Raw genomic sequence first — 25,204 nt, 5'->3', positions numbered from 1 at the left:
ACCTCATAAATAAAGTTAACATCTTATAAGATATAGTTATATGCCTTCAGTGTTTGATTTTGCAATGATTTCACTGTTTGGATGTGTTTTTCTATTTGTGTCTGTCTTTGTGCACGTTCAGCAAGTATACAGCTGTTTTCTGATTTTTTTCAATTTTCTACTGTCCCATAATATAAACCTCACAAATAAAGTTAACATCTTATAAGATATACTTCTGTAACCTCAGTGTTTGATTTTGCAATGATTTCACTGTTTGGATGTGTTCTTCTATTTGTGTCTGTTTTTGTGCACATTCAGCAAGTATATGGCTGTTTTCTGATTTTTTTCAATTTTCTACTGTCCCATAACATAAACCTCACAAATGAAGTTAACATCTTAAAAGATTTAGTTCTGTACCCTCACTGTTTGATTTTGCAATGATTTCACTGTTTGGATGTGTTTTTCTACAAGTGTCTGTTTGTGCCCCATTGAGCTGAGATAAGGCTGTTTTCGGATTTTTTTCATTTTTCTACTTTCCCATAATATAAACCTAACAAATGAACTTAACATCTTATAAGATATACTTCTTTACCCTCAGTGTTTAATTTTGCAATGATTTCACTGTTGGGATGTGTTTTTCTACAAGTATCTGTTTGTCTGCGCATTCAGCTGAGATAAGGCTGTTTAAGGATTTTTTTAATTTTTCTGCTGTCCCATAACATAAACATCACAAATGAAGTTAACATCTTAAAAGATTTAGTTCTGTACCCTCAGTGTTTGATTTTGCAATGATTTCACTGTTGGGATGTGTTTTTCTACAAGTGTCTGTTTGTGTGCGCATTCAGCTGAGATAAGGCTGTTTACGGATTTTTTTAATTTTTCTGCTGTTCCATAACATAAACCTCACAAATGAATTTAACATCTTAAAAGATTTAGTTCTGTACACTCACTGTTTGATTTTGCAATGATTTCACTGTTTGGATGTGTTTTTCTATTGGTGTCTGTCTGTGTTCGCATTCAGCTGAGATAAGGCTGTTTCCGGATTTTTTTAATTTTTCTGCTGTCCCATAACATAAACCTCACAAATGAAGTTAACATCTTATAAGATATACTTCTTTACCCTCAGTGTTTAATTTTGCAATGATTTCACTGTTGGGATGTGTTTTTCTACAAGTATCTGTTTGTGTGTCATTCAGCTGAGATAAGGCTTTTTAAGGATTTTTTTAATTTTTCTGCTGTCCCATAACATAAACCTCACAAATGAAGTTAACATCTTAAAATATTTAGTTCTGTACCCTCAGTGTTTGATTTTGCTTCGATTTCACTGTTTGGATGTGTTTTTCTATTGGTGTCTGTTTGTGTGCGCATTCAGCTGTTTCCGGATTTTTTTTTAATTTTTCTGCTGTCCCATAACATAACCTCACAAATAAAGTTAAAATCTTATAAGATATAGTTATATGCCTTCAGTGTTTGATTTTGCAATGATTTCACTGTTTGGATGTGTTTTTCTATTTGTGTCTTTTGTTGTGCACATTCAGCAAGTATACGGCTGTTTTCTGATTCTTTTCAATTTTCTACTGTCCCATAACATAAACCTCACAAATAAAGTAAACATCTTATAAGATATACTTCTGTAACCTCAGTGTTTGATTTTGCAATGATTTCACTGCTTGGATGTGTTTTTCTATTTGTGTCTGTTTTTGTGCACATTCAGCAAGTATACGGCTGTTTTCTGATTTTTTTCAATTTTCTACTGTCCCATAACATAAACCTCACAAATGAAGTTAACATCTTAAAAGATTTAGTTCTGTACCCTCAGTGTTTGATTTTGCAATGATTTCACTGTTTGGATGTGTTTTTCTATTTGTGTCTGTTTGTGTGCGCATTCAGCTGAGATAAGGCTGTTTCCGGATTTTTTTCATTTTTCTGCTGTCCCATAACATAAACCTCACAAATAAAGTTAAAATCTTAGAAGTTATAGTTATATGCCTTCAGTGTTTGATTTTGCAATGATTTCACTGTTTGGATGTGTTTTTCTATTTGTGTCTGTTTTTGTGCACATTCAGCAAGTATACGGCTGTTTTCTGATTTTTTTCAATTTTCTATTGTCCTATAACATAAACCTCACAAATAAAGTTAAAATCTTATAAGATATAGTTATATGCCTTCAGTGTTTGATTTTGCAATGATTTCACTGTTTGGATGTGTTTTTCTACAAGTGTCTGTTTGTGCCCCATTGAGCTGAGATAAGGCTGTTTTCGGATTTCTTTCATTTTTCTACTTTCCCATAATATAAACCTAACAAATGAACTTAACATCTTATAAGATATACTTCTTTACCCTCACTGTTTGATTTTGCAATGATTTCACAGTTTGGATGTGTTTTTCTACAAGTGTCTGTTTTTGTGCACATTCAGCAAGTATACGGCTGTTTTCTGATTTTTTTCAATTTTCTACTGTTCCATAACATAAACCTCACAAATAAAGTTAACATCTCATAAGATATACTTCTGTAACCTCAGTGTTTGATTTTGCAATGATTTCACTGTTTGGATGTGTTTTTCTATGTGTGTCTGTGTTTGTGCACATTCAGCAAGTATACGGCTGTTTTCTGATTTTTTTCAATTTTCTACTGTTCCATAATATAAACCTCACAAATAAAGTTAACATCTTATAAGATATACTTCTGTAACCTCAGTGTTTGATTTTGCAATGATTTCACTGTTTGGATGTGTTTTTCTATTTGTGTCTTTTGTTGTGCACATTCAGCAAGTATACGGCTGTTTTCTGATTTTTTTCAATTTTCTATTGTCCCGTAACATTAACCTCATAAATAAAGTTAACATCTTATAAGATATAGTTATATGCCTTCAGTGTTTGATTTTGCAATGATTTCACTGTTTGGATGTGTTTTTCTATTTGTGTCTGTCTTTGTGCACGTTCAGCAAGTATACAGCTGTTTTCTGATTTTTTTCAATTTTCTACTGTCCCATAATATAAACCTCACAAATAAAGTTAACATCTTATAAGATATACTTCTGTAACCTCAGTGTTTGATTTTGCAATGATTTCACTGTTTGGATGTGTTCTTCTATTTGTGTCTGTTTTTGTGCACATTCAGCAAGTATATGGCTGTTTTCTGATTTTTTTCAATTTTCTACTGTCCCATAACATAAACCTCACAAATGAAGTTAACATCTTAAAAGATTTAGTTCTGTACCCTCACTGTTTGATTTTGCAATGATTTCACTGTTTGGATGTGTTTTTCTACAAGTGTCTGTTTGTGCCCCATTGAGCTGAGATAAGGCTGTTTTCGGATTTTTTTCATTTTTCTACTTTCCCATAATATAAACCTAACAAATAAACTTAACATCTTATAAGATATACTTCTTTACCCTCAGTGTTTAATTTTGCAATGATTTCACTGTTGGGATGTGTTTTTCTACAAGTATCTGTTTGTCTGCGCATTCAGCTGAGATAAGGCTGTTTAAGGATTTTTTTAATTTTTCTGCTGTCCCATAACATAAACATCACAAATGAAGTTAACATCTTAAAAGATTTAGTTCTGTACCCTCAGTGTTTGATTTTGCAATGATTTCACTGTTGGGATGTGTTTTTCTACAAGTGTCTGTTTGTGTGCGCATTCAGCTGAGATAAGGCTGTTTACGGATTTTTTTAATTTTTCTGCTGTTCCATAACATAAACCTCACAAATGAAGTTAACATCTTAAAAGATTTAGTTCTGTACACTCACTGTTTGATTTTGCAATGATTTCACTGTTTGGATGTGTTTTTCTATTGGTGTCTGTTTGTGTTCGCATTCAGCTGAGATAAGGCTGTTTCCGGATTTTTTTAATTTTTCTGCTGTCCCATAACATAAACCTCACAAATGAAGTTAACATCTTATAAGATATACTTCTTTACCCTCAGTGTTTAATTTTGCAATGATTTCACTGTTGGGATGTGTTTTTCTACAAGTATCTGTTTGTGTGTCATTCAGCTGAGATAAGGCTTTTTAAGGATTTTTTTAATTTTTCTGCTGTCCCATAACATAAACCTCACAAATGAAGTTAACATCTTAAAATATTTAGTTCTGTACCCTCAGTGTTTGATTTTGCTTTGATTTCACTGTTTGGATGTGTTTTTCTATTGGTTTCTGTTTGTGTGCGCATTCAGCTGTTTCCGGATTTTTTTCATTTTTCTGCTGTCCCATAACATAAACCTCACAAATAAAGTTAAAATCTTAGAAGTTATAGTTATATGCCTTCAGTGTTTGATTTTGCAATGATTTCACTGTTTGGATGTGTTTTTCTATTTGTGTCTGTTTTTGTGCACATTCAGCAAGTATACGGCTGTTTTCTGATTTTTTTCAATTTTCTATTGTCCTATAACATAACCTCACAAATAAAGTTAAAATCTTATAAGATATAGTTATATGCCTTCAGTGTTTGATTTTGCAATGATTTCACTGTTTGGATGTGTTTTTCTACAAGTATCTGTTTGTCTGCGCATTCAGCTGAGATAAGGCTGTTTAAGGATTTTTTTAATTTTTCTGCTGTCCCATAACATAAACATCACAAATGAAGTTAACATCTTAAAAGATTTAGTTCTGTACCCTCAGTGTTTGATTTTGCAATGATTTCACTGTTGGGATGTGTTTTTCTACAAGTGTCTGTTTGTGTGCGCATTCAGCTGAGATAAGGCTGTTTACGGATTTTTTTAATTTTTCTGCTGTTCCATAACATAAACCTCACAAATGAAGTTAACATCTTAAAAGATTTAGTTCTGTACACTCACTGTTTGATTTTGCAATGATTTCACTGTTTAGATGTGTTTTTCTACAAGTGTCTGTGTTCGCATTCAGCTGAGATAAGGCTGTTTCCGGATTTTTTAAATTTTTCTGCTGTCCCATAACATAAACCTCACAAATGAAGTTAACATCTTATAAGGTATACTTCTTTACCCTCAGTGTTTAATTTTGCAATGATTTCACTGTTGGGATGTGTTTTTCTACAAGTATCTGTTTGTGTGTCATTCAGCTGAGATAAGGCTTTTTAAGGATTTTTTTAATTTTTCTGCTGTCCCATAACATAAACCTCACAAATGAAGTTAACATCTTAAAATATTTAGTTCTGTACCCTCAGTGTTTGATTTTGCTTTGATTTCACTGTTTGGATGTGTTTTTCTATTGGTGTCTGTTTGTGTGCGCATTCAGCTGTTTCCGGATTTTTTTCATTTTTCTGCTGTCCCATAACATAAACCTCGCAAATAAAGTTAAAATCTTAGAAGTTATAGTTATATGCCTTCAGTGTTTGATTTTGCAATGATTTCACTGTTTGGATGTGTTTTTCTATTTGTGTCTGTTTTTGTGCACATTCAGCAAGTATACGGCTGTTTTCTGATTTTTTTCAATTTTCTATTGTCCTATAACATAACCTCACAAATAAAGTTAAAATCTTATAAGATATAATTATATGCCTTCAGTGTTTGATTTTGCAATGATTTCACTGTTTGGATGTGTTTTTCTACAAGTATCTGTTTGTCTGCGCATTCAGCTGAGATAAGGCTGTTTAAGGATTTTTTTAATTTTTCTGCTGTCCCATAACATAAACATCACAAATGAAGTTAACATCTTAAAAGATTTAGTTCTGTACCCTCAGTGTTTGATTTTGCAATGATTTCACTGTTGGGATGTGTTTTTCTACAAGTGTCTGTTTGTCTGCGCATTCAGCTGAGATAAGGCTGTTTAAGGATTTTTTTAATTTTTCTGCTGTTCCATAACATAAACCTCACAAATGAAGTTAACATCTTAAAAGATTTAGTTCTGTACACTCACTGTTTGATTTTGCAATGATTTCACTGTTTAGATGTGTTTTTCTATTGGTGTCTGTTTGTGTTCGCATTCAGCTGAGATAAGGCTGTTTTCTGATTTTTTTCAATTTTCTATTGTCCTATAACATAACCTCACAAATAAAGTTAAAATCTTATAAGATATAGTTATATGCCTTCAGTGTTTGATTTTGCAATGATTTCACTGTTTGGATGTGTTTTTCTACAAGTATCTGTTTGTCTGCGCATTCAGCTGAGATAAGGCTGTTTAAGGATTTTTTTAATTTTTCTGCTGTCCCATAACATAAACATCACAAATGAAGTTAACATCTTAAAAGATTTAGTTCTGTACCCTCAGTGTTTGATTTTGCAATGATTTCACTGTTGGGATGTGTTTTTCTACAAGTGTCTGTTTGTCTGCGCATTCAGCTGAGATAAGGCTGTTTAAGGATTTTTTTAATTTTTCTGCTGTTCCATAACATAAACCTCACAAATGAAGTTAACATCTTAAAAGATTTAGTTCTGTACACTCACTGTTTGATTTTGCAATGATTTCACTGTTTAGATGTGTTTTTCTATTGGTGTCTGTTTGTGTTCGCATTCAGCTGAGATAAGGCTGTTTCCGGATTTTTTTAATTTTTCTGCTGTCCCATAACATAAACCTCACAAATGAAGTTAACATCTTATAAGATATACTTCTTTACCCTCAGTGTTTAATTTTGCAATGATTTCACTGTTGGGATGTGTTTTTCTACAAGTATCTGTTTGTCTGCGCATTCAGCTGAGATAAGGCTGTTTAAGGATTTTTTTTAATTTTTCTGCTGTCCCATAACATAAACATCACAAATGAAGTTAACATCTTAAAAGATTTAGTTCTGTACCCTCAGTGTTTGATTTTGCAATGATTTCACTGTTGGGATGTGTTTTTCTAGAAGTGTCTGTTTGTGTTCGCATTCAGCTGAGATAAGGCTGTTTCCGGATTTTTTTAATTTTTCTGCTGTCCCATAACATAAACCTCACAAATGAAGTTAACATCTTATAAGATATACTTCTTTACCCTCAGTGTTTAATTTTGCAATGATTTCACTGTTGGGATGTGTTTTTCTACAAGTATCTGTTTGTGTGTCATTCAGCTGAGATAAGGCTTTTTAAGGATTTTTTTAATTTTTCTGCTGTCCCATAACATAAACCTCACAAATGAAGTTAACATCTTAAAATATTTAGTTCTGTACCCTCAGTGTTTGATTTTGCTTTGATTTCACTGTTTGGATGTGTTTTTCTATTGGTGTCTGTTTGTGTGCGCATTCAGCTGTTTCCGGATTTTTTTCATTTTTCTGCTGTCCCATAACATAAACCTCACAAATAAAGTTAAAATCTTAGAAGTTATAGTTATATGCCTTCAGTGTTTGATTTTGCAATGATTTCACTGTTTGGATGTGTTTTTCTATTTGTGTCTGTTTTTGTGCACATTCAGCAAGTATACGGCTGTTTTCTGATTTTTTTCAATTTTCTATTGTCCTATAACATAACCTCACAAATAAAGTTAAAATCTTATAAGATATAGTTATATGCCTTCAGTGTTTGATTTTGCAATGATTTCACTGTTTGGATGTGTTTTTCTACAAGTATCTGTTTGTCTGCGCATTCAGCTGAGATAAGGCTGTTTAAGGATTTTTTTAATTTTTCTGCTGTCCCATAACATAAACATCACAAATGAAGTTAACATCTTATAAGATATACTTCTTTACCCTCAGTGTTTAATTTTGCAATGATTTCACTGTTGGGATGTGTTTTTCTACAAGTATCTGTTTGTGTGTCATTCAGCTGAGATAAGGCTTTTTAAGGATTTTTTGAATTTTTCTGCTGTCCCATAACATAAACCTCACAAATGAAGTTAACATCTTAAAATATTTAGTTCTGTTCCCTCAGTGTTTGATTTTGCTTTGATTTCACTGTTTGGATGTGTTTTTCTATTGGTGTCTGTTTGTGTGCGCATTCAGCTGTTTCCGGATTTTTTTCATTTTTCTGCTGTCCCATAACATAAACCTCACAAATAAAGTTAAAATCTTAGAAGTTATAGTTATATGCCTTCAGTGTTTGATTTTGCAATGATTTCACTGTTTGGATGTGTTTTTCTATTTGTGTCTGTTTTTGTGCACATTCAGCAAGTATACGGCTGTTTTCTGATTTTTTTCAATTTTCTATTGTCCTATAACATAACCTCACAAATAAAGTTAAAATCTTATAAGATATAGTTATATGCCTTCAGTGTTTGATTTTGCAATGATTTCACTGTTTGGATGTGTTTTTCTATTTGTGTCTTTTGTTGTGCACATTCAGCAAGTATACGGCTGTTTTCTGATTTTTTTCAATTTTCTACTGTCCCATAACATAAACCTCACAAATAAAGTAAACATCTTATAAGATATACTTCTGTAACCTCAGTGTTTGATTTTGCAATGATTTCACTGTTTGGATGTGTTTTTCTATTGGTGTCTGTTTGTGTGCGCATTCAGCTGAGATAAGGCTGTTTCCGGATTTTTTTCATTTTTCTGCTGTCCCATAACATAAACCTCACAAATAAAGTTAACATCTTAGAAGTTATAGTTATATGCCTTCAGTGTTTGATTTTGCAATGATTTCACTGTTTGGATGTGTTTTTCTATTTGTGTCTGTTTTTGTGCACATTCAGCAAGTATACGGCTGTTTTCTGATTTTTTTCAATTTTCTATTGTCCTATAACATAAACCTCACAAATAAAGTTAAAATCTTATAAGATATAGTTATATGCCTTCAGTGTTTGATTTTGCAATGATTTCACTGTTAGGATGTGTTTTTCTACAAGTGTCTGTTTGTGCCCCATTGAGCTGAGATAAGGCTGTTTTCGGATTTCTTTCATTTTTCTACTTTCCCATAATATAAACCTAACAAATGAACTTAACATCTTATAAGATATACTTCTTTACCCTCACTTTTTGATTTTGCAATGATTTCACTGTTTGGATGTGTTTTTCTACAAGTGTCTGTTTGTGCCCCATTGAGCTGAGATAAGGCTGTTTTCGGATTTTTTTCATTTTTCTACTTTCCCATAATATAAACCTAACAAATGAACTTAACATCTTATAAGATATACTTCTTTACCCTCAGTGTTTAATTTTGCAATGATTTCACTGTTGGGATGTGTTTTTCTACAAGTATCTGTTTGTGTGTCATTCAGCTGAGATAAGGCTGTTTAAGGATTTTTTTAATTTTTCTGCTGTCCCATAACATAAATCTCACAAATGAAGTTAACATCTTAAAAGATTTAGTTCTGTACCCTCAGTGTTTGATTTTGCAATGATTTCACTGTTGGGATGTGTTTTTCTACAAGTGTCTGTTTGTGTGCGCATTCAGCTGAGATAAGACTGTTTCCGGATTTTTTTCATTTTTCTGCTGTCCCATAACATAAACCTCACAAATAAAGTTAAAATCTTAGAAGTTATAGTTATATGTCTTCAGTGTTTGATTTTGCAATGATTTCACTGTTTGGATGTGTTTTTCTATTTGTGTCTGTTTTTGTGCACATTCAGCAAGTATACGGCTGTTTTCTGATTTTTTTCAATTTTCTATTGTCCTATAACATAAACCTCACAAATAAAGTTAAAATCTTATAAGATATAGTTATATGCCTTCAGTGTTTGATTTTGCAATGATTTCACTGTTTGGATGTGTTTTTCTATTTGTGTCTTTTGTTGTGCACATTCAGCAAGTATACGGCTGTTTTCTGATTTTTTTCAATTTTCTATTGTCCCATAACATAAACCTCACAAATAAAGTTAACATCTTATAAGATATAGTTATTTATCCTCAGTGTTTGATTTTGCAATGATTTCACTGTTTGGATGTGTTTTTCTATTTGTGTCTGTTTTTGTGCGCATTCAGCAAGTATACGGCTGTTTTCTGATTTTTTTCAATTTTCTACTGTCCCATAACATAAACCTCACAAATAAAGTAAACATCTTATAAGATATACTTCTGTAACCTCAGTGTTTGATTTTGCAATGATTTCACTGTTTGGATGTGTTTTTCTATTTGTGTCTGTTTTTGTGCGCATTCAGCAAGTATACGGCTGTTTTCTGATTTTTTTCAATTTTCTACTGTCCCGTAACATAAACCTCACAAATAAAGTTAAAATCTTATAAGATATAGTTATATGCCTTCAGTGTTTGATTTTGCAATGATTTCACTGTTTGGATGTGTTTTTCTATTTGTGTCTGTTTTTGTGCACATTCAGCAAGTATACGGCTGTTTTCTGATTTTTTTAAATTTTCTACTGTCCCATAACATAAACCTCACAAATGAAGTTAACATCTTAAAAGATTTAGTTCTGTACCCTCAGTGTTTGATTTTGCAATGATTTCACTGTTGGGATGTGTTTTTCTACAAGTGTCTGTTTGTGTGCGCATTCAGCTGAGATAAGGCTGTTTCCGGATTTTTTTCATTTTTCTGCTGTCCCATAACATAAACCTCACAAATAAAGTTAAAATCTTAGAAGTTATAGTTATATGTCTTCAGTGTTTGATTTTGCAATGATTTCACTGTTTGGATGTGTTTTTCTATTTGTGTCTGTTTTTGTGCACATTCAGCAAGTATACGGCTGTTTTCTGATTTTTTTCAATTTTCTATTGTCCTATAACATAAACCTCACAAATAAAGTTAAAATCTTATAAGATATAGTTATATGCCTTCAGTGTTTGATTTTGCAATGATTTCACTGTTTGGATGGGTTTTTCTATTTGTGTCTTTTGTTGTGCACATTCAGCAAGTATACGGCTGTTTTCTGATTTTTTTCAATTTTCTATTGTCCCATAACATAAACCTCACAAATAAAGTTAACATCTTATAAGATATAGTTATTTATCCTCAGTGTTTGATTTTGCAATGATTTCACTGTTTGGATGTGTTATTCTATTTGTGTCTGTTTTTGTGCGCATTCAGCAAGTATACGGCTGTTTTCTGATTTTTTTCAATTTTCTACTGTCCCATAACATAAACCTCACAAATAAAGTTAACATCTTATAAGATATACTTCTGTAACTTCAGTGTTTGATTTTGCAATGATTTCACTGTTTGGATGTGTTTTTCTATTTGTGTCTGTTTTTGTGCGCATTCAGCAAGTATACGGCTGTTTTCTGATTTTTTTCAATTTTCTACTGTCCCATAACATAAACCTCAAAAATAAAGTAAACATCTTATAAGATATACTTCTGTACCCTCAGTGTTTGATTTTGCAATGATTTCACTGTTTGGATGTGTTTTTCTATTTGTGTCTGTGTTTGTGCACATTCAGCAAGTATACGGCTGTTTTCTGATTTTTTTCAATTTTCTACTGTTCCATAACATAAACCTCACAAATAAAGTTAACATCTTATAAGATATACTTCTGTAACCTCAGTGTTTGATTTTGCAATGATTTCACTGTTTGGATGTGTTTTTCTATGTGTGTCTGTGTTTGTGCACATTCAGCAAGTATACGGCTGTTTTCTGATTTTTTTCAATTTTCTACTGTTCCATAACATAAACCTCACAAATAAAGTTAACATCTTATAAGATATACTTCTGTAACCTCAGTGTTTGATTTTGCAATGATTTCACTGTTTGGATGTGTTTTTCTATTTGTCTCTGTTTTTGTGCGCATTCAGCAAGTATACGGCTGTTTTCTGATTTTTTTCAATTTTCTACTGTCCCGTAACATAAACCTCACAAATAAAGTTAAAATCTTATAAGATATAGTTATATGCCTTCAGTGTTTGATTTTGCAATGATTTCACTGTTTGGATGTGTTTTTCTATTTGTGTCTGTTTTTGTGCACATTCAGCAAGTATACGGCTGTTTTCTGATTTTTTTCAATTTTCTACTGTTCCATAACATAAACCTCACAAATAAAGTTAAAATCTTATAAGATATAGTTATATGCCTTCAGTGTTTGATTTTGCAATGATTTCACTGTTTGGATGTGTTTTTCTATTTGTGTCTGTTTTTGTGCACATTCAGCAAGTATACGGCTGTTTTCTGATTTTTTTCAATTTTCTACTGTCCCGTAACATAAACCTCACAAATAAAGTTAAAATCTTATAAGATATAGTTATATGCCGTCAGTGTTTGATTTTGCAATGATTTCACTGTTTGGATGTTTTTTTCTATTTGTGTCTTTTGTTGTGCACATTCAGCAAGTATACGGCTGTTTTCTGATTTTTTTCAATTTTCTACTGTCCCATAACATAAACCTCACAAATTAAGTAAACATCTTATAAGATATACTTCTGTAACCTCAGTGTTTGATTTTGCAATGATTTCACTGTTTGGATGTGTTTTTCTATTTGTGTCTGTTTTTGTGCACATTCAGCAAGTATACGGCTGTTTTCTGATTTTTTTCAATTTTCTACTGTCCCATAACATAAACCTCACAAATAAAGTTAACATCTTATAAGATATACTTCTGTAACCTCAGTGTTTGATTTTGCAATGATTTCACTGTTTGGATGTGTTTTTCTATTTGTGTCTGTTTTTGGGCACATTCAGCAAGTATACGGCTGTTTTCTGATTTTTTTAAATTTTCTACTGTCCCATAACATAAACCTCACAAATAAAGTTAAAATCTTATAAGATATAGTTATATGCCTTCAGTGTTTGATTTTGCAATGATTTCACTGTTTGGATGTGTTTTTCTATTTGTGTCTGTTTTTGTGCACATTCAGCAAGTATACGGCTGTTTTCTGATTTTTTTAAATTTTCTACTGTCCCATAACATAAACCTCACAAATAAAGTTAAAATCTTATAAGATATAGTTATTTATCATCAGTGTTTGATTTTGCAATGATTTCACTGTTTGGATGTGTTTTTCTATTTGTGTCTGTTTTTGTGCACATTCAGCAAGTATACGGCTGTTTTCTGATTTTTTTCAATTTTCTATTGTCCTATAACATAAACCTCACAAATAAAGTTAAAATCTTATAAGATATAGTTATATGCCTTCAGTGTTTGATTTTGCAATGATTTCACTGTTTGGATGTGTTTTTCTATTTGTGTCTTTTGTTGTGCACATTCAGCAAGTATACGGCTGTTTTCTGATTTTTTTCAATTTTCTATTGTCCCATAACATAAACCTCACAAATAAAGTTAACATCTTATAAGATATAGTTATTTATCCTCAGTGTTTGATTTTGCAATGATTTCACTGTTTGGATGTGTTTTTCTATTTGTGTCTGTTTTTGTGCGCATTCAGCAAGTATACGGCTGTTTTCTGATTTTTTTCAATTTTCTACTGTCCCATAACATAAACCTCACAAATAAAGTAAACATCTTATAAGATATACTTCTGTAACCTCAGTGTTTGATTTTGCAATGATTTCACTGTTTGGATGTGTTTTTCTATTTGTGTCTGTTTTTGTGCGCATTCAGCAAGTATACGGCTGTTTTCTGATTTTTTTCAATTTTCTACTGTCCCGTAACATAAACCTCACAAATAAAGTTAAAATCTTATAAGATATAGTTATATGCCTTCAGTGTTTGATTTTGCAATGATTTCACTGTTTGGATGTGTTTTTCTATTTGTGTCTGTTTTTGTGCACATTCAGCAAGTATACGGCTGTTTTCTGATTTTTTTAAATTTTCTACTGTCCCATAACATAAACCTCACAAATGAAGTTAACATCTTAAAAGATTTAGTTCTGTACCCTCAGTGTTTGATTTTGCAATGATTTCACTGTTGGGATGTGTTTTTCTACAAGTGTCTGTTTGTGTGCGCATTCAGCTGAGATAAGGCTGTTTCCGGATTTTTTTCATTTTTCTGCTGTCCCATAACATAAACCTCACAAATAAAGTTAAAATCTTAGAAGTTATAGTTATATGTCTTCAGTGTTTGATTTTGCAATGATTTCACTGTTTGGATGTGTTTTTCTATTTGTGTCTGTTTTTGTGCACATTCAGCAAGTATACGGCTGTTTTCTGATTTTTTTCAATTTTCTATTGTCCTATAACATAAACCTCACAAATAAAGTTAAAATCTTATAAGATATAGTTATATGCCTTCAGTGTTTGATTTTGCAATGATTTCACTGTTTGGATGGGTTTTTCTATTTGTGTCTTTTGTTGTGCACATTCAGCAAGTATACGGCTGTTTTCTGATTTTTTTCAATTTTCTATTGTCCCATAACATAAACCTCACAAATAAAGTTAACATCTTATAAGATATAGTTATTTATCCTCAGTGTTTGATTTTGCAATGATTTCACTGTTTGGATGTGTTATTCTATTTGTGTCTGTTTTTGTGCGCATTCAGCAAGTATACGGCTGTTTTCTGATTTTTTTCAATTTTCTACTGTCCCATAACATAAACCTCACAAATAAAGTTAACATCTTATAAGATATACTTCTGTAACTTCAGTGTTTGATTTTGCAATGATTTCACTGTTTGGATGTGTTTTTCTATTTGTGTCTGTTTTTGTGCGCATTCAGCAAGTATACGGCTGTTTTCTGATTTTTTTCAATTTTCTACTGTCCCATAACATAAACCTCAAAAATAAAGTAAACATCTTATAAGATATACTTCTGTACCCTCAGTGTTTGATTTTGCAATGATTTCACTGTTTGGATGTGTTTTTCTATTTGTGTCTGTGTTTGTGCACATTCAGCAAGTATACGGCTGTTTTCTGATTTTTTTCAATTTTCTACTGTTCCATAACATAAACCTCACAAATAAAGTTAACATCTTATAAGATATACTTCTGTAACCTCAGTGTTTGATTTTGCAATGATTTCACTGTTTGGATGTGTTTTTCTATGTGTGTCTGTGTTTGTGCACATTCAGCAAGTATACGGCTGTTTTCTGATTTTTTTCAATTTTCTACTGTTCCATAACATAAACCTCACAAATAAAGTTAACATCTTATAAGATATACTTCTGTAACCTCAGTGTTTGATTTTGCAATGATTTCACTGTTTGGATGTGTTTTTCTATTTGTCTCTGTTTTTGTGCGCATTCAGCAAGTATACGGCTGTTTTCTGATTTTTTTCAATTTTCTACTGTCCCGTAACATAAACCTCACAAATAAAGTTAAAATCTTATAAGATATAGTTATATGCCTTCAGTGTTTGATTTTGCAATGATTTCACTGTTTGGATGTGTTTTTCTATTTGTGTCTGTTTTTGTGCACATTCAGCAAGTATACGGCTGTTTTCTGATTTTTTTCAATTTTCTACTGTTCCATAACATAAACCTCACAAATAAAGTTAACATCTCATAAGATATACTTCTGTAACCTCAGTGTTTGATTTTGCAATGATTTCACTGTTTGGATGTGTTTTTCTATGTGTGTCTGTGTTTGTGCACATTCAGCAAGTATACGGCTGTTTTCTGATTTTTTTCAATTTTCTACTGTTCCATAACATAAACCTCACAAATAAAGTTAAAATCTTATAAGATATAGTTATATGCCTTCAGTGTTTGATTTTGCAATGATTTCACTGTTTGGATGTGTTTTTCTATTTGTGTCTGTTTTTGTGCACATTCAGCAAGTATACGGCTGTTTTCTGATTTTTTTCAATTTTCTACTGTCCCGTAACATAAACCTCACAAATAAAGTTAAAATCTTATAAGATATAGTTATATGCCGTCAGTGTTTGATTTTGCAATGATTTCACTGTTTGGATGTTTTTTTCTATTTGTGTCTTTTGTTGTGCACATTCAGCAAGTATACGGCTGTTTTCTGATTTTTTTCAATTTTCTACTGTCCCATAACATAAACCTCACAAATTAAGTAAACATCTTATAAGATATACTTCTGTAACCTCAGTGTTTGATTTTGCAATGATTTCACTGTTTGGATGTGTTTTTCTATTTGTGTCTGTTTTTGTGCACATTCAGCAAGTATACGGCTGTTTTCTGATTTTTTTCAATTTTCTACTGTCCCATAACATAAACCTCACAAATAAAGTTAACATCTTATAAGATATACTTCTGTAACCTCAGTGTTTGATTTTGCAATGATTTCACTGTTTGGATGTGTTTTTCTATTTGTGTCTGTTTTTGGGCACATTCAGCAAGTATACGGCTGTTTTCTGATTTTTTTAAATTTTCTACTGTCCCATAACATAAACCTCACAAATAAAGTTAAAATCTTATAAGATATAGTTATATGCCTTCAGTGTTTGATTTTGCAATGATTTCACTGTTTGGATGTGTTTTTCTATTTGTGTCTGTTTTTGTGCACATTCAGCAAGTATACGGCTGTTTTCTGATTTTTTTAAATTTTCTACTGTCCCATAACATAAACCTCACAAATAAAGTTAAAATCTTATAAGATATAGTTATTTATCATCAGTGTTTGATTTTGCAATGATTTCACTGTTTGGATGTGTTTTTCTATTTGTGTCTGTTTTTGTGCACATTCAGCAAGTATACGGCTGTTTTCTGATTTTTTTCAATTTTCTATTGTCCTATAACATAAACCTCACAAATAAAGTTAAAATCTTATAAGATATAGTTATATGCCTTCAGTGTTTGATTTTGCAATGATTTCACTGTTTGGATGTGTTTTTCTATTTGTGTCTTTTGTTGTGCACATTCAGCAAGTATACGGCTGTTTTCTGATTTTTTTCAATTTTCTATTGTCCCATAACATAAACCTCACAAATAAAGTTAACATCTTATAAGATATAGTTATTTATCCTCAGTGTTTGATTTTGCAATGATTTCACTGTTTGGATGTGTTTTTCTATTTGTGTCTGTTTTTGTGCGCATTCAGCAAGTATACGGCTGTTTTCTGATTTTTTTCAATTTTCTACTGTCCCATAACATAAACCTCACAAATAAAGTAAACATCTTATAAGATATACTTCTGTAACCTCAGTGTTTGATTTTGCAATGATTTCACTGTTTGGATGTGTTTTTCTATTTGTGTCTGTTTTTGTGCGCATTCAGCAAGTATACGGCTGTTTTCTGATTTTTTTCAATTTTCTACTGTCCCGTAACATAAACCTCACAAATAAAGTTAAAATCTTATAAGATATAGTTATATGCCTTCAGTGTTTGATTTTGCAATGATTTCACTGTTTGGATGTGTTTTTCTATTTGTGTCTGTTTTTGTGCACATTCAGCAAGTATACGGCTGTTTTCTGATTTTTTTAAATTTTCTACTGTCCCATAACATAAACCTCACAAATGAAGTTAACATCTTAAAAGATTTAGTTCTGTACCCTCAGTGTTTGATTTTGCAATGATTTCACTGTTGGGATGTGTTTTTCTACAAGTGTCTGTTTGTGTGCGCATTCAGCTGAGATAAGGCTGTTTCCGGATTTTTTTCATTTTTCTGCTGTCCCATAACATAAACCTCACAAATAAAGTTAAAATCTTAGAAGTTATAGTTATATGTCTTCAGTGTTTGATTTTGCAATGATTTCACTGTTTGGATGTGTTTTTCTATTTGTGTCTGTTTTTGTGCACATTCAGCAAGTATACGGCTGTTTTCTGATTTTTTTCAATTTTCTATTGTCCTATAACATAAACCTCACAAATAAAGTTAAAATCTTATAAGATATAGTTATATGCCTTCAGTGTTTGATTTTGCAATGATTTCACTGTTTGGATGGGTTTTTCTATTTGTGTCTTTTGTTGTGCACATTCAGCAAGTATACGGCTGTTTTCTGATTTTTTTCAATTTTCTATTGTCCCATAACATAAACCTCACAAATAAAGTTAACATCTTATAAGATATAGTTATTTATCCTCAGTGTTTGATTTTGCAATGATTTCACTGTTTGGATGTGTTATTCTATTTGTGTCTGTTTTTGTGCGCATTCAGCAAGTATACGGCTGTTTTCTGATTTTTTTCAATTTTCTACTGTCCCATAACATAAACCTCACAAATAAAGTTAACATCTTATAAGATATACTTCTGTAACTTCAGTGTTTGATTTTGCAATGATTTCACTGTTTGGATGTGTTTTTCTATTTGTGTCTGTTTTTGTGCGCATTCAGCAAGTATACGGCTGTTTTCTGATTTTTTTCAATTTTCTACTGTCCCATAACATAAACCTCAAAAATAAAGTAAACATCTTATAAGATATACTTCTGTACCCTCAGTGTTTGATTTTGCAATGATTTCACTGTTTGGATGTGTTTTTCTATTTGTGTCTGTGTTTGTGCACATTCAGCAAGTATACGGCTGTTTTCTGATTTTTTTCAATTTTCTACTGTTCCATAACATAAACCTCACAAATAAAGTTAACATCTTATAAGATATACTTCTGTAACCTCAGTGTTTGATTTTGCAATGATTTCACTGTTTGGATGTGTTTTTCTATGTGTGTCTGTGTTTGTGCACATTCAGCAAGTATACGGCTGTTTTCTGATTTTTTTCAATTTTCTACTGTTCCATAACATAAACCTCACAAATAAAGTTAACATCTTATAAGATATACTTCTGTAACCTCAGTGTTTGATTTTGCAAAGATTTCACTGTTTGGATGTGTTTTTCTATTTGTCTCTGTTTTTGTGCGCATTCAGCAAGTATACGGCTGTTTTCTGATTTTTTTCAATTTTCTACTGTCCCGTAACATAAACCTCACAAATAAAGTTAAAATCTTATAAGATATAGTTATATGCCTTCAGTGTTTGATTTTGCAATGATTTCACTGTTTGGATGTGTTTTTCTATTTGTGTCTGTTTTTGTGCACATTCAGCAAGTATACGGCTGTTTTCTGATTTTTTTCAATTTTCTACTGTTCCATAACATAAACCTCACAAATAAAGTTAACATCTCATAAGATATACTTCTGTAACCTCAGTGTTTGATTTTGCAATGATTTCACTGTTTGGATGTGTTTTTCTATGTGTGTCTGTGTTTGTGCACATTCAGCAAGTATACGGCTGTTTTCTGATTTTTTTCAATTTTCTACTGTTCCATAACATAAACCTCACAAATAAAGTTAAAATCTTATAAGATATAGTTATATGCCTTCAGTGTTTGATTTTGCAATGATTTCACTGTTTGGATGTGTTTTTCTATTTGTGTCTGTTTTTGTGCACATTCAGCAAGTATACGGCTGTTTTCTGATTTTTTTCAATTTTCTACTGTCCCGTAACATAAACCTCACAAATAAAGTTAAAATCTTATAAGATATAGTTATATGCCGTCAGTGTTTGATTTTGCAATGATTTCACTGTTGGATGTTTTTTTCTATTTGTGTCTTTTGTTGTGCACATTCAGCAAGTATACGGCTGTTTTCTGATTTTTTTCAATTTTCTACTGTCCCATAACATAAACCTCACAAATTAAGTAAACATCTTATAAGATATACTTCTGTAACCTCAGTGTTTGATTTTGCAATGATTTCACTGTTTGGATGTGTTTTTCTATTTGTGTCTGTTTTTGTGCACATTCAGCAAGTATACGGCTGTTTTCTGATTTTTTTCAATTTTCTACTGTCCCATAACATAAACCTCACAAATAAAGTTAACATCTTATAAGATATACTTCTGTAACCTCAGTGTTTGATTTTGCAATGATTTCACTGTTTGGATGTGTTTTTCTATTTGTGTCTGTTTTTGGGCACATTCAGCAAGTATACGGCTGTTTTCTGATTTTTTTAAATTTTCTACTGTCCCATAACATAAACCTCACAAATAAAGTTAAAATCTTATAAGATATAGTTATATGCCTTCAGTGTTTGATTTTGCAATGATTTCACTGTTTGGATGTGTTTTTCTATTTGTGTCTGTTTTTGTGCACATTCAGCAAGTATACGGCTGTTTTCTGATTTTTTTAAATTTTCTACTGTCCCATAACATAAACCTCACAAATAAAGTTAAAATCTTATAAGATATAGTTATTTATCATCAGTGTTTGATTTTGCAATGATTTCACTGTTTGGATGTGTTTTTCTATTTGTGTCTGTTTTTGTGCACATTCAGCAAGTATACGGCTGTTTTCTGATTTTTTTCAATTTTCTACTGTCCCGTAACATAAACCTCACAAATAAAGTTAAAATCTTATAAGATATAGTTATATGCCGTCAGTGTTTGATTTTGCAATGATTTCACTGTTTGGATGTTTTTTTCTATTTGTGTCTTTTGTTGTGCACATTCAGCAAGTATACGGCTGTTTTCTGATTTTTTTCAATTTTCTACTGTCCCATAACATAAACCTCACAAATTAAGTAAACATCTTATAAGATATACTTCTGTAACCTCAGTGTTTGATTTTGCAATGATTTCACTGTTTGGATGTGTTTTTCTATTTGTGTCTGTTTTTGTGCACATTCAGCAAGTATACGGCTGTTTTCTGATTTTTTTCAATTTTCTACTGTCCCATAACATAAACCTCACAAATAAAGTTAACATCTTATAAGATATACTTCTGTAACCTCAGTGTTTGATTTTGCAATGATTTCACTGTTTGGATGTGTTTTTCTATTTGTGTCTGTTTTTGGGCACATTCAGCAAGTATACGGCTGTTTTCTGATTTTTTTAAATTTTCTACTGTCCCATAACATAAACCTCACAAATAAAGTTAACATCTTATAAGATATACTTCTGTAACCTCAGTGTTTGATTTTGCAATGATTTCACTGTTTGGATGTGTTTTTCTATTTGTGTCTGTTTTTGTGCACATTCAGCAAGTATAGGGCTGTTTTCTGATTTTTTTCAATTTTCTACTGTCCCATAACATAAACCTCACAAATAAAGTTTAAATCTTATAAGATATAGTTATTTATCCTCAGTGTTTGATTTTGCAATGATTTCACTGTTTGGATGTGTTATTCTATTTGTGTCTGTTTTTGTGCGCATTCAGCAAGTATACGGCTGTTTTCTGATTTTTTTCAATTTTCTACTGTCCCATAACATAAACCTCACAAATAAAGTTAACATCTTATAAGATATACTTCTGTAACTTCAGTGTTTGATTTTGCAATGATTTCACTGTTTGGATGTGTTTTTCTATTTGTGTCTGTTTTTGTGCGCATTCAGCAAGTATACGGCTGTTTTCTGATTTTTTTCAATTTTCTACTGTCCCATAACATAAACCTCAAAAATAAAGTAAACATCTTATAAGATATACTTCTGTACCCTCAGTGTTTGATTTTGCAATGATTTCACTGTTTGGATGTGTTTTTCTATTTGTGTCTGTGTTTGTGCACATTCAGCAAGTATACGGCTGTTTTCTGATTTTTTTCAATTTTCTACTGTTCCATAACATAAACCTCACAAATAAAGTTAACATCTTATAAGATATACTTCTGTAACCTCAGTGTTTGATTTTGCAATGATTTCACTGTTTGGATGTGTTTTTCTATGTGTGTCTGTGTTTGTGCACATTCAGCAAGTATACGGCTGTTTTCTGATTTTTTTCAATTTTCTACTGTTCCATAACATAAACCTCACAAATAAAGTTAACATCTTATAAGATATACTTCTGTAACCTCAGTGTTTGATTTTGCAATGATTTCACTGTTTGGATGTGTTTTTCTATTTGTCTCTGTTTTTGTGCGCATTCAGCAAGTATACGGCTGTTTTCTGATTTTTTTCAATTTTCTACTGTCCCGTAACATAAACCTCACAAATAAAGTTAAAATCTTATAAGATATAGTTATATGCCTTCAGTGTTTGATTTTGCAATGATTTCACTGTTTGGATGTGTTTTTCTATTTGTGTCTGTTTTTGTGCACATTCAGCAAGTATACGGCTGTTTTCTGATTTTTTTCAATTTTCTACTGTTCCATAACATAAACCTCACAAATAAAGTTAACATCTCATAAGATATACTTCTGTAACCTCAGTGTTTGATTTTGCAATGATTTCACTGTTTGGATGTGTTTTTCTATGTGTGTCTGTGTTTGTGCACATTCAGCAAGTATACGGCTGTTTTCTGATTTTTTTCAATTTTCTACTGTTCCATAACATAAACCTCACAAATAAAGTTAAAATCTTATAAGATATAGTTATATGCCTTCAGTGTTTGATTTTGCAATGATTTCACTGTTTGGATGTGTTTTTCTATTTGTGTCTGTTTTTGTGCACATTCAGCAAGTATACGGCTGTTTTCTGATTTTTTTCAATTTTCTACTGTCCCGTAACATAAACCTCACAAATAAAGTTAAAATCTTATAAGATATAGTTATATGCCGTCAGTGTTTGATTTTGCAATGATTTCACTGTTTGGATGTTTTTTTCTATTTGTGTCTTTTGTTGTGCACATTCAGCAAGTATACGGCTGTTTTCTGATTTTTTTCAATTTTCTACTGTCCCATAACATAAACCTCACAAATTAAGTAAACATCTTATAAGATATACTTCTGTAACCTCAGTGTTTGATTTTGCAATGATTTCACTGTTTGGATGTGTTTTTCTATTTGTGTCTGTTTTTGTGCACATTCAGCAAGTATACGGCTGTTTTCTGATTTTTTTCAATTTTCTACTGTCCCATAACATAAACCTCACAAATAAAGTTAACATCTTATAAGATATACTTCTGTAACCTCAGTGTTTGATTTTGCAATGATTTCACTGTTTGGATGTGTTTTTCTATTTGTGTCTGTTTTTGGGCACATTCAGCAAGTATACGGCTGTTTTCTGATTTTTTTAAATTTTCTACTGTCCCATAACATAAACCTCACAAATAAAGTTAAAATCTTATAAGATATAGTTATATGCCTTCAGTATTTGATTTTGCAATGATTTCACTGTTTGGATGTGTTTTTCTATTTGTGTCTGTTTTTGTGCACATTCAGCAAGTATACGGCTGTTTTCTGATTTTTTTAAATTTTCTACTGTCCCATAACATAAACCTCACAAATAAAGTTAAAATCTTATAAGATATAGTTATTTATCATCAGTGTTTGATTTTGCAATGATTTCACTGTTTGGATGTGTTTTTCTATTTGTGTCTGTTTTTGTGCACATTCAGCAAGTATACGGCTGTTTTCTGATTTTTTTCAATTTTCTACTGTCCCGTAACATAAACCTCACAAATAAAGTTAAAATCTTATAAGATATAGTTATATGCCGTCAGTGTTTGATTTTGCAATGATTTCACTGTTTGGATGTTTTTTTCTATTTGTGTCTTTTGTTGTGCACATTCAGCAAGTATACGGCTGTTTTCTGATTTTTTTCAATTTTCTACTGTCCCATAACATAAACCTCACAAATTAAGTAAACATCTGTTTTCTGATTTTTTTAAATTTTCTACTGTCCCATAACATAAACCTCACAAATAAAGTTAAAATCTTATAAGATATAGTTATTTATCATCAGTGTTTGATTTTGCAATGATTTCACTGTTTGGATGTGTTTTTCTATTTGTGTCTGTTTTTGTGCACATTCAGCAAGTATACGGCTGTTTTCTGATTTTTTTCAATTTTCTACTGTCCCATAACATAAACCTCACAAATAAAGTTAAAATCTTATAAGATATAGTTATATGCCTTCAGTGTTTGATTTTGCAATGATTTCACTGTTTGGATGTGTTTTTCTATTTGTGTCTGTTTTTGTGCACATTCAGCAAGTATACGGCTGTTTTCTGATTTTTTTCAATTTTCTACTGTCCCATAACATAAACCTCACAAATAAAGTTAACATCTTATAAGATATACTTCTGTAACCTCAGTGTTTGATTTTGCAATGATTTCACTGTTTGGATGTGTTTTTCTATTTGTGTCTGTTTTTGTGCACATTCAGCAAGTATAGGGCTGTTTTCTGATTTTTTTCAATTTTCTACTGTCCCATAACATAAACCTCACAAATAAAGTTTAAATCTTATAAGATATAGTTATTTATCCTCAGTGTTTGATTTTGCAATGATTTCACTGTTTGGATGTGTTTTTCTATTTGTGTCTGTTTTTGTGCGCATTCAGCAAGTATACGGCTGTTTTCTGATTTTTTTCAATTTTCTACTGTCCCATAACATAAACCTCACAAATAAAGTTAACATCTTATAAGATATACTTCTGTAACCTCAGTGTTTGATTTTGCAATGATTTCACTGTTTGGATGTGTTTTTCTATTTGTGTCTGTTTTTGTGCGCATTCAGCAAGTATACGGCTGTTTTCTGATTTTTTTCAATTTTCTACTGTCCAGTAACATAAACCTCACAAATAAAGTTAAAATCTTATAAGATATAGTTATATGCCTTCAGTGTTTGATTTTGCAATGATTTCACTGTTTGGATGTGTTTTTCTATTTGTGTCTGTTTTTGTGCACATTCAGCAAGTATAGGGCTGTTTTCTGATTTTTTTCAATTTTCTACTGTTCCATAACATAAACCTCACAAATAAAGTTAACATCTTATAAGATATACTTCTGTAACCTCAGTGTTTGATTTTGCAATGATTTCACTGTTTGGATGTGTTTTTCTATTTGTGTCTGTTTTTGTGCGCATTCAGCAAGTATACGGCTGTTTTCTGATTTTTTTCAATTTTCTACTGTCCAGTAACATAAACCTCACAAATAAAGTTAAAATCTTATAAGATATAGTTATATGCCTTCAGTGTTTGATTTTGCAATGATTTCACTGTTTGGATGTGTTTTTCTATTTGTGTCTGTTTTTGTGCACATTCAGCAAGTATAGGGCAGTTTTCTGATTTTTTTCAATTTTCTACTGTTCCATAACATAAACCTCACAAATAAAGTTAACATCTTATAAGATATACTTCTGTAACCTCAGTGTTTGATTTTGCAATGATTTCACTGTTTGGATGTGTTTTTCTATGTGTGTCTGTGTTTGTGCACATTCAGCAAGTATACGGCTGTTTTCTGATTTTTTTCAATTTTCTACTGTTCCATAACATAAACCTCACAAATAAAGTTAACATCTTATAAGATATACTTCTGTAACCTCAGTGTTTGATTTTGCAATGATTTCACTGTTTGGATGTGTTTTTCTATTTGTGTCTTTTGTTGTGCACATTCAGCAAATATCCGGCTGTTTTCTGATTTTTTTCAATTTTCTATTGTCCCGTAACATAAACCTCATAAATAAAGTTAAAATCTTATAAGATATAGTTATATGCCTTCAGTGTTTGATTTTGCAATGATTTCACTGTTTGGATGTGTTTTTCTATTTGTGACTTTTGTTGTGCACATTCAGCAAGTATACGGCTGTTTTCTGATTTTTTTCAATTTTCTACTGTCCCATAACATAAACCTTACAAATAAAGTTAACATCTTATAAGATATACTTCTGTAACCTCAGTGTTTGATTTTGCAATGATTTCACTGTTTGGATGTGTTTTTCTATTTGTGTCTGTTTTTGTGCACATTCAGCAAGTATACGGCTGTTTTCTGATTTTTTTAAATTTTCTACTGTCCCATAACATAAACCTCACAAATAAAGTTAACATCTTATAAGATATACTTCTGGAA

This window comes from Solea solea, chromosome 13, assembly GCF_958295425.1.
Source record: "Solea solea chromosome 13, fSolSol10.1, whole genome shotgun sequence".
Lineage (NCBI taxonomy): Eukaryota > Metazoa > Chordata > Actinopteri > Pleuronectiformes > Soleidae > Solea > Solea solea.
This window is presented reverse-complemented; position numbering follows the sequence as displayed.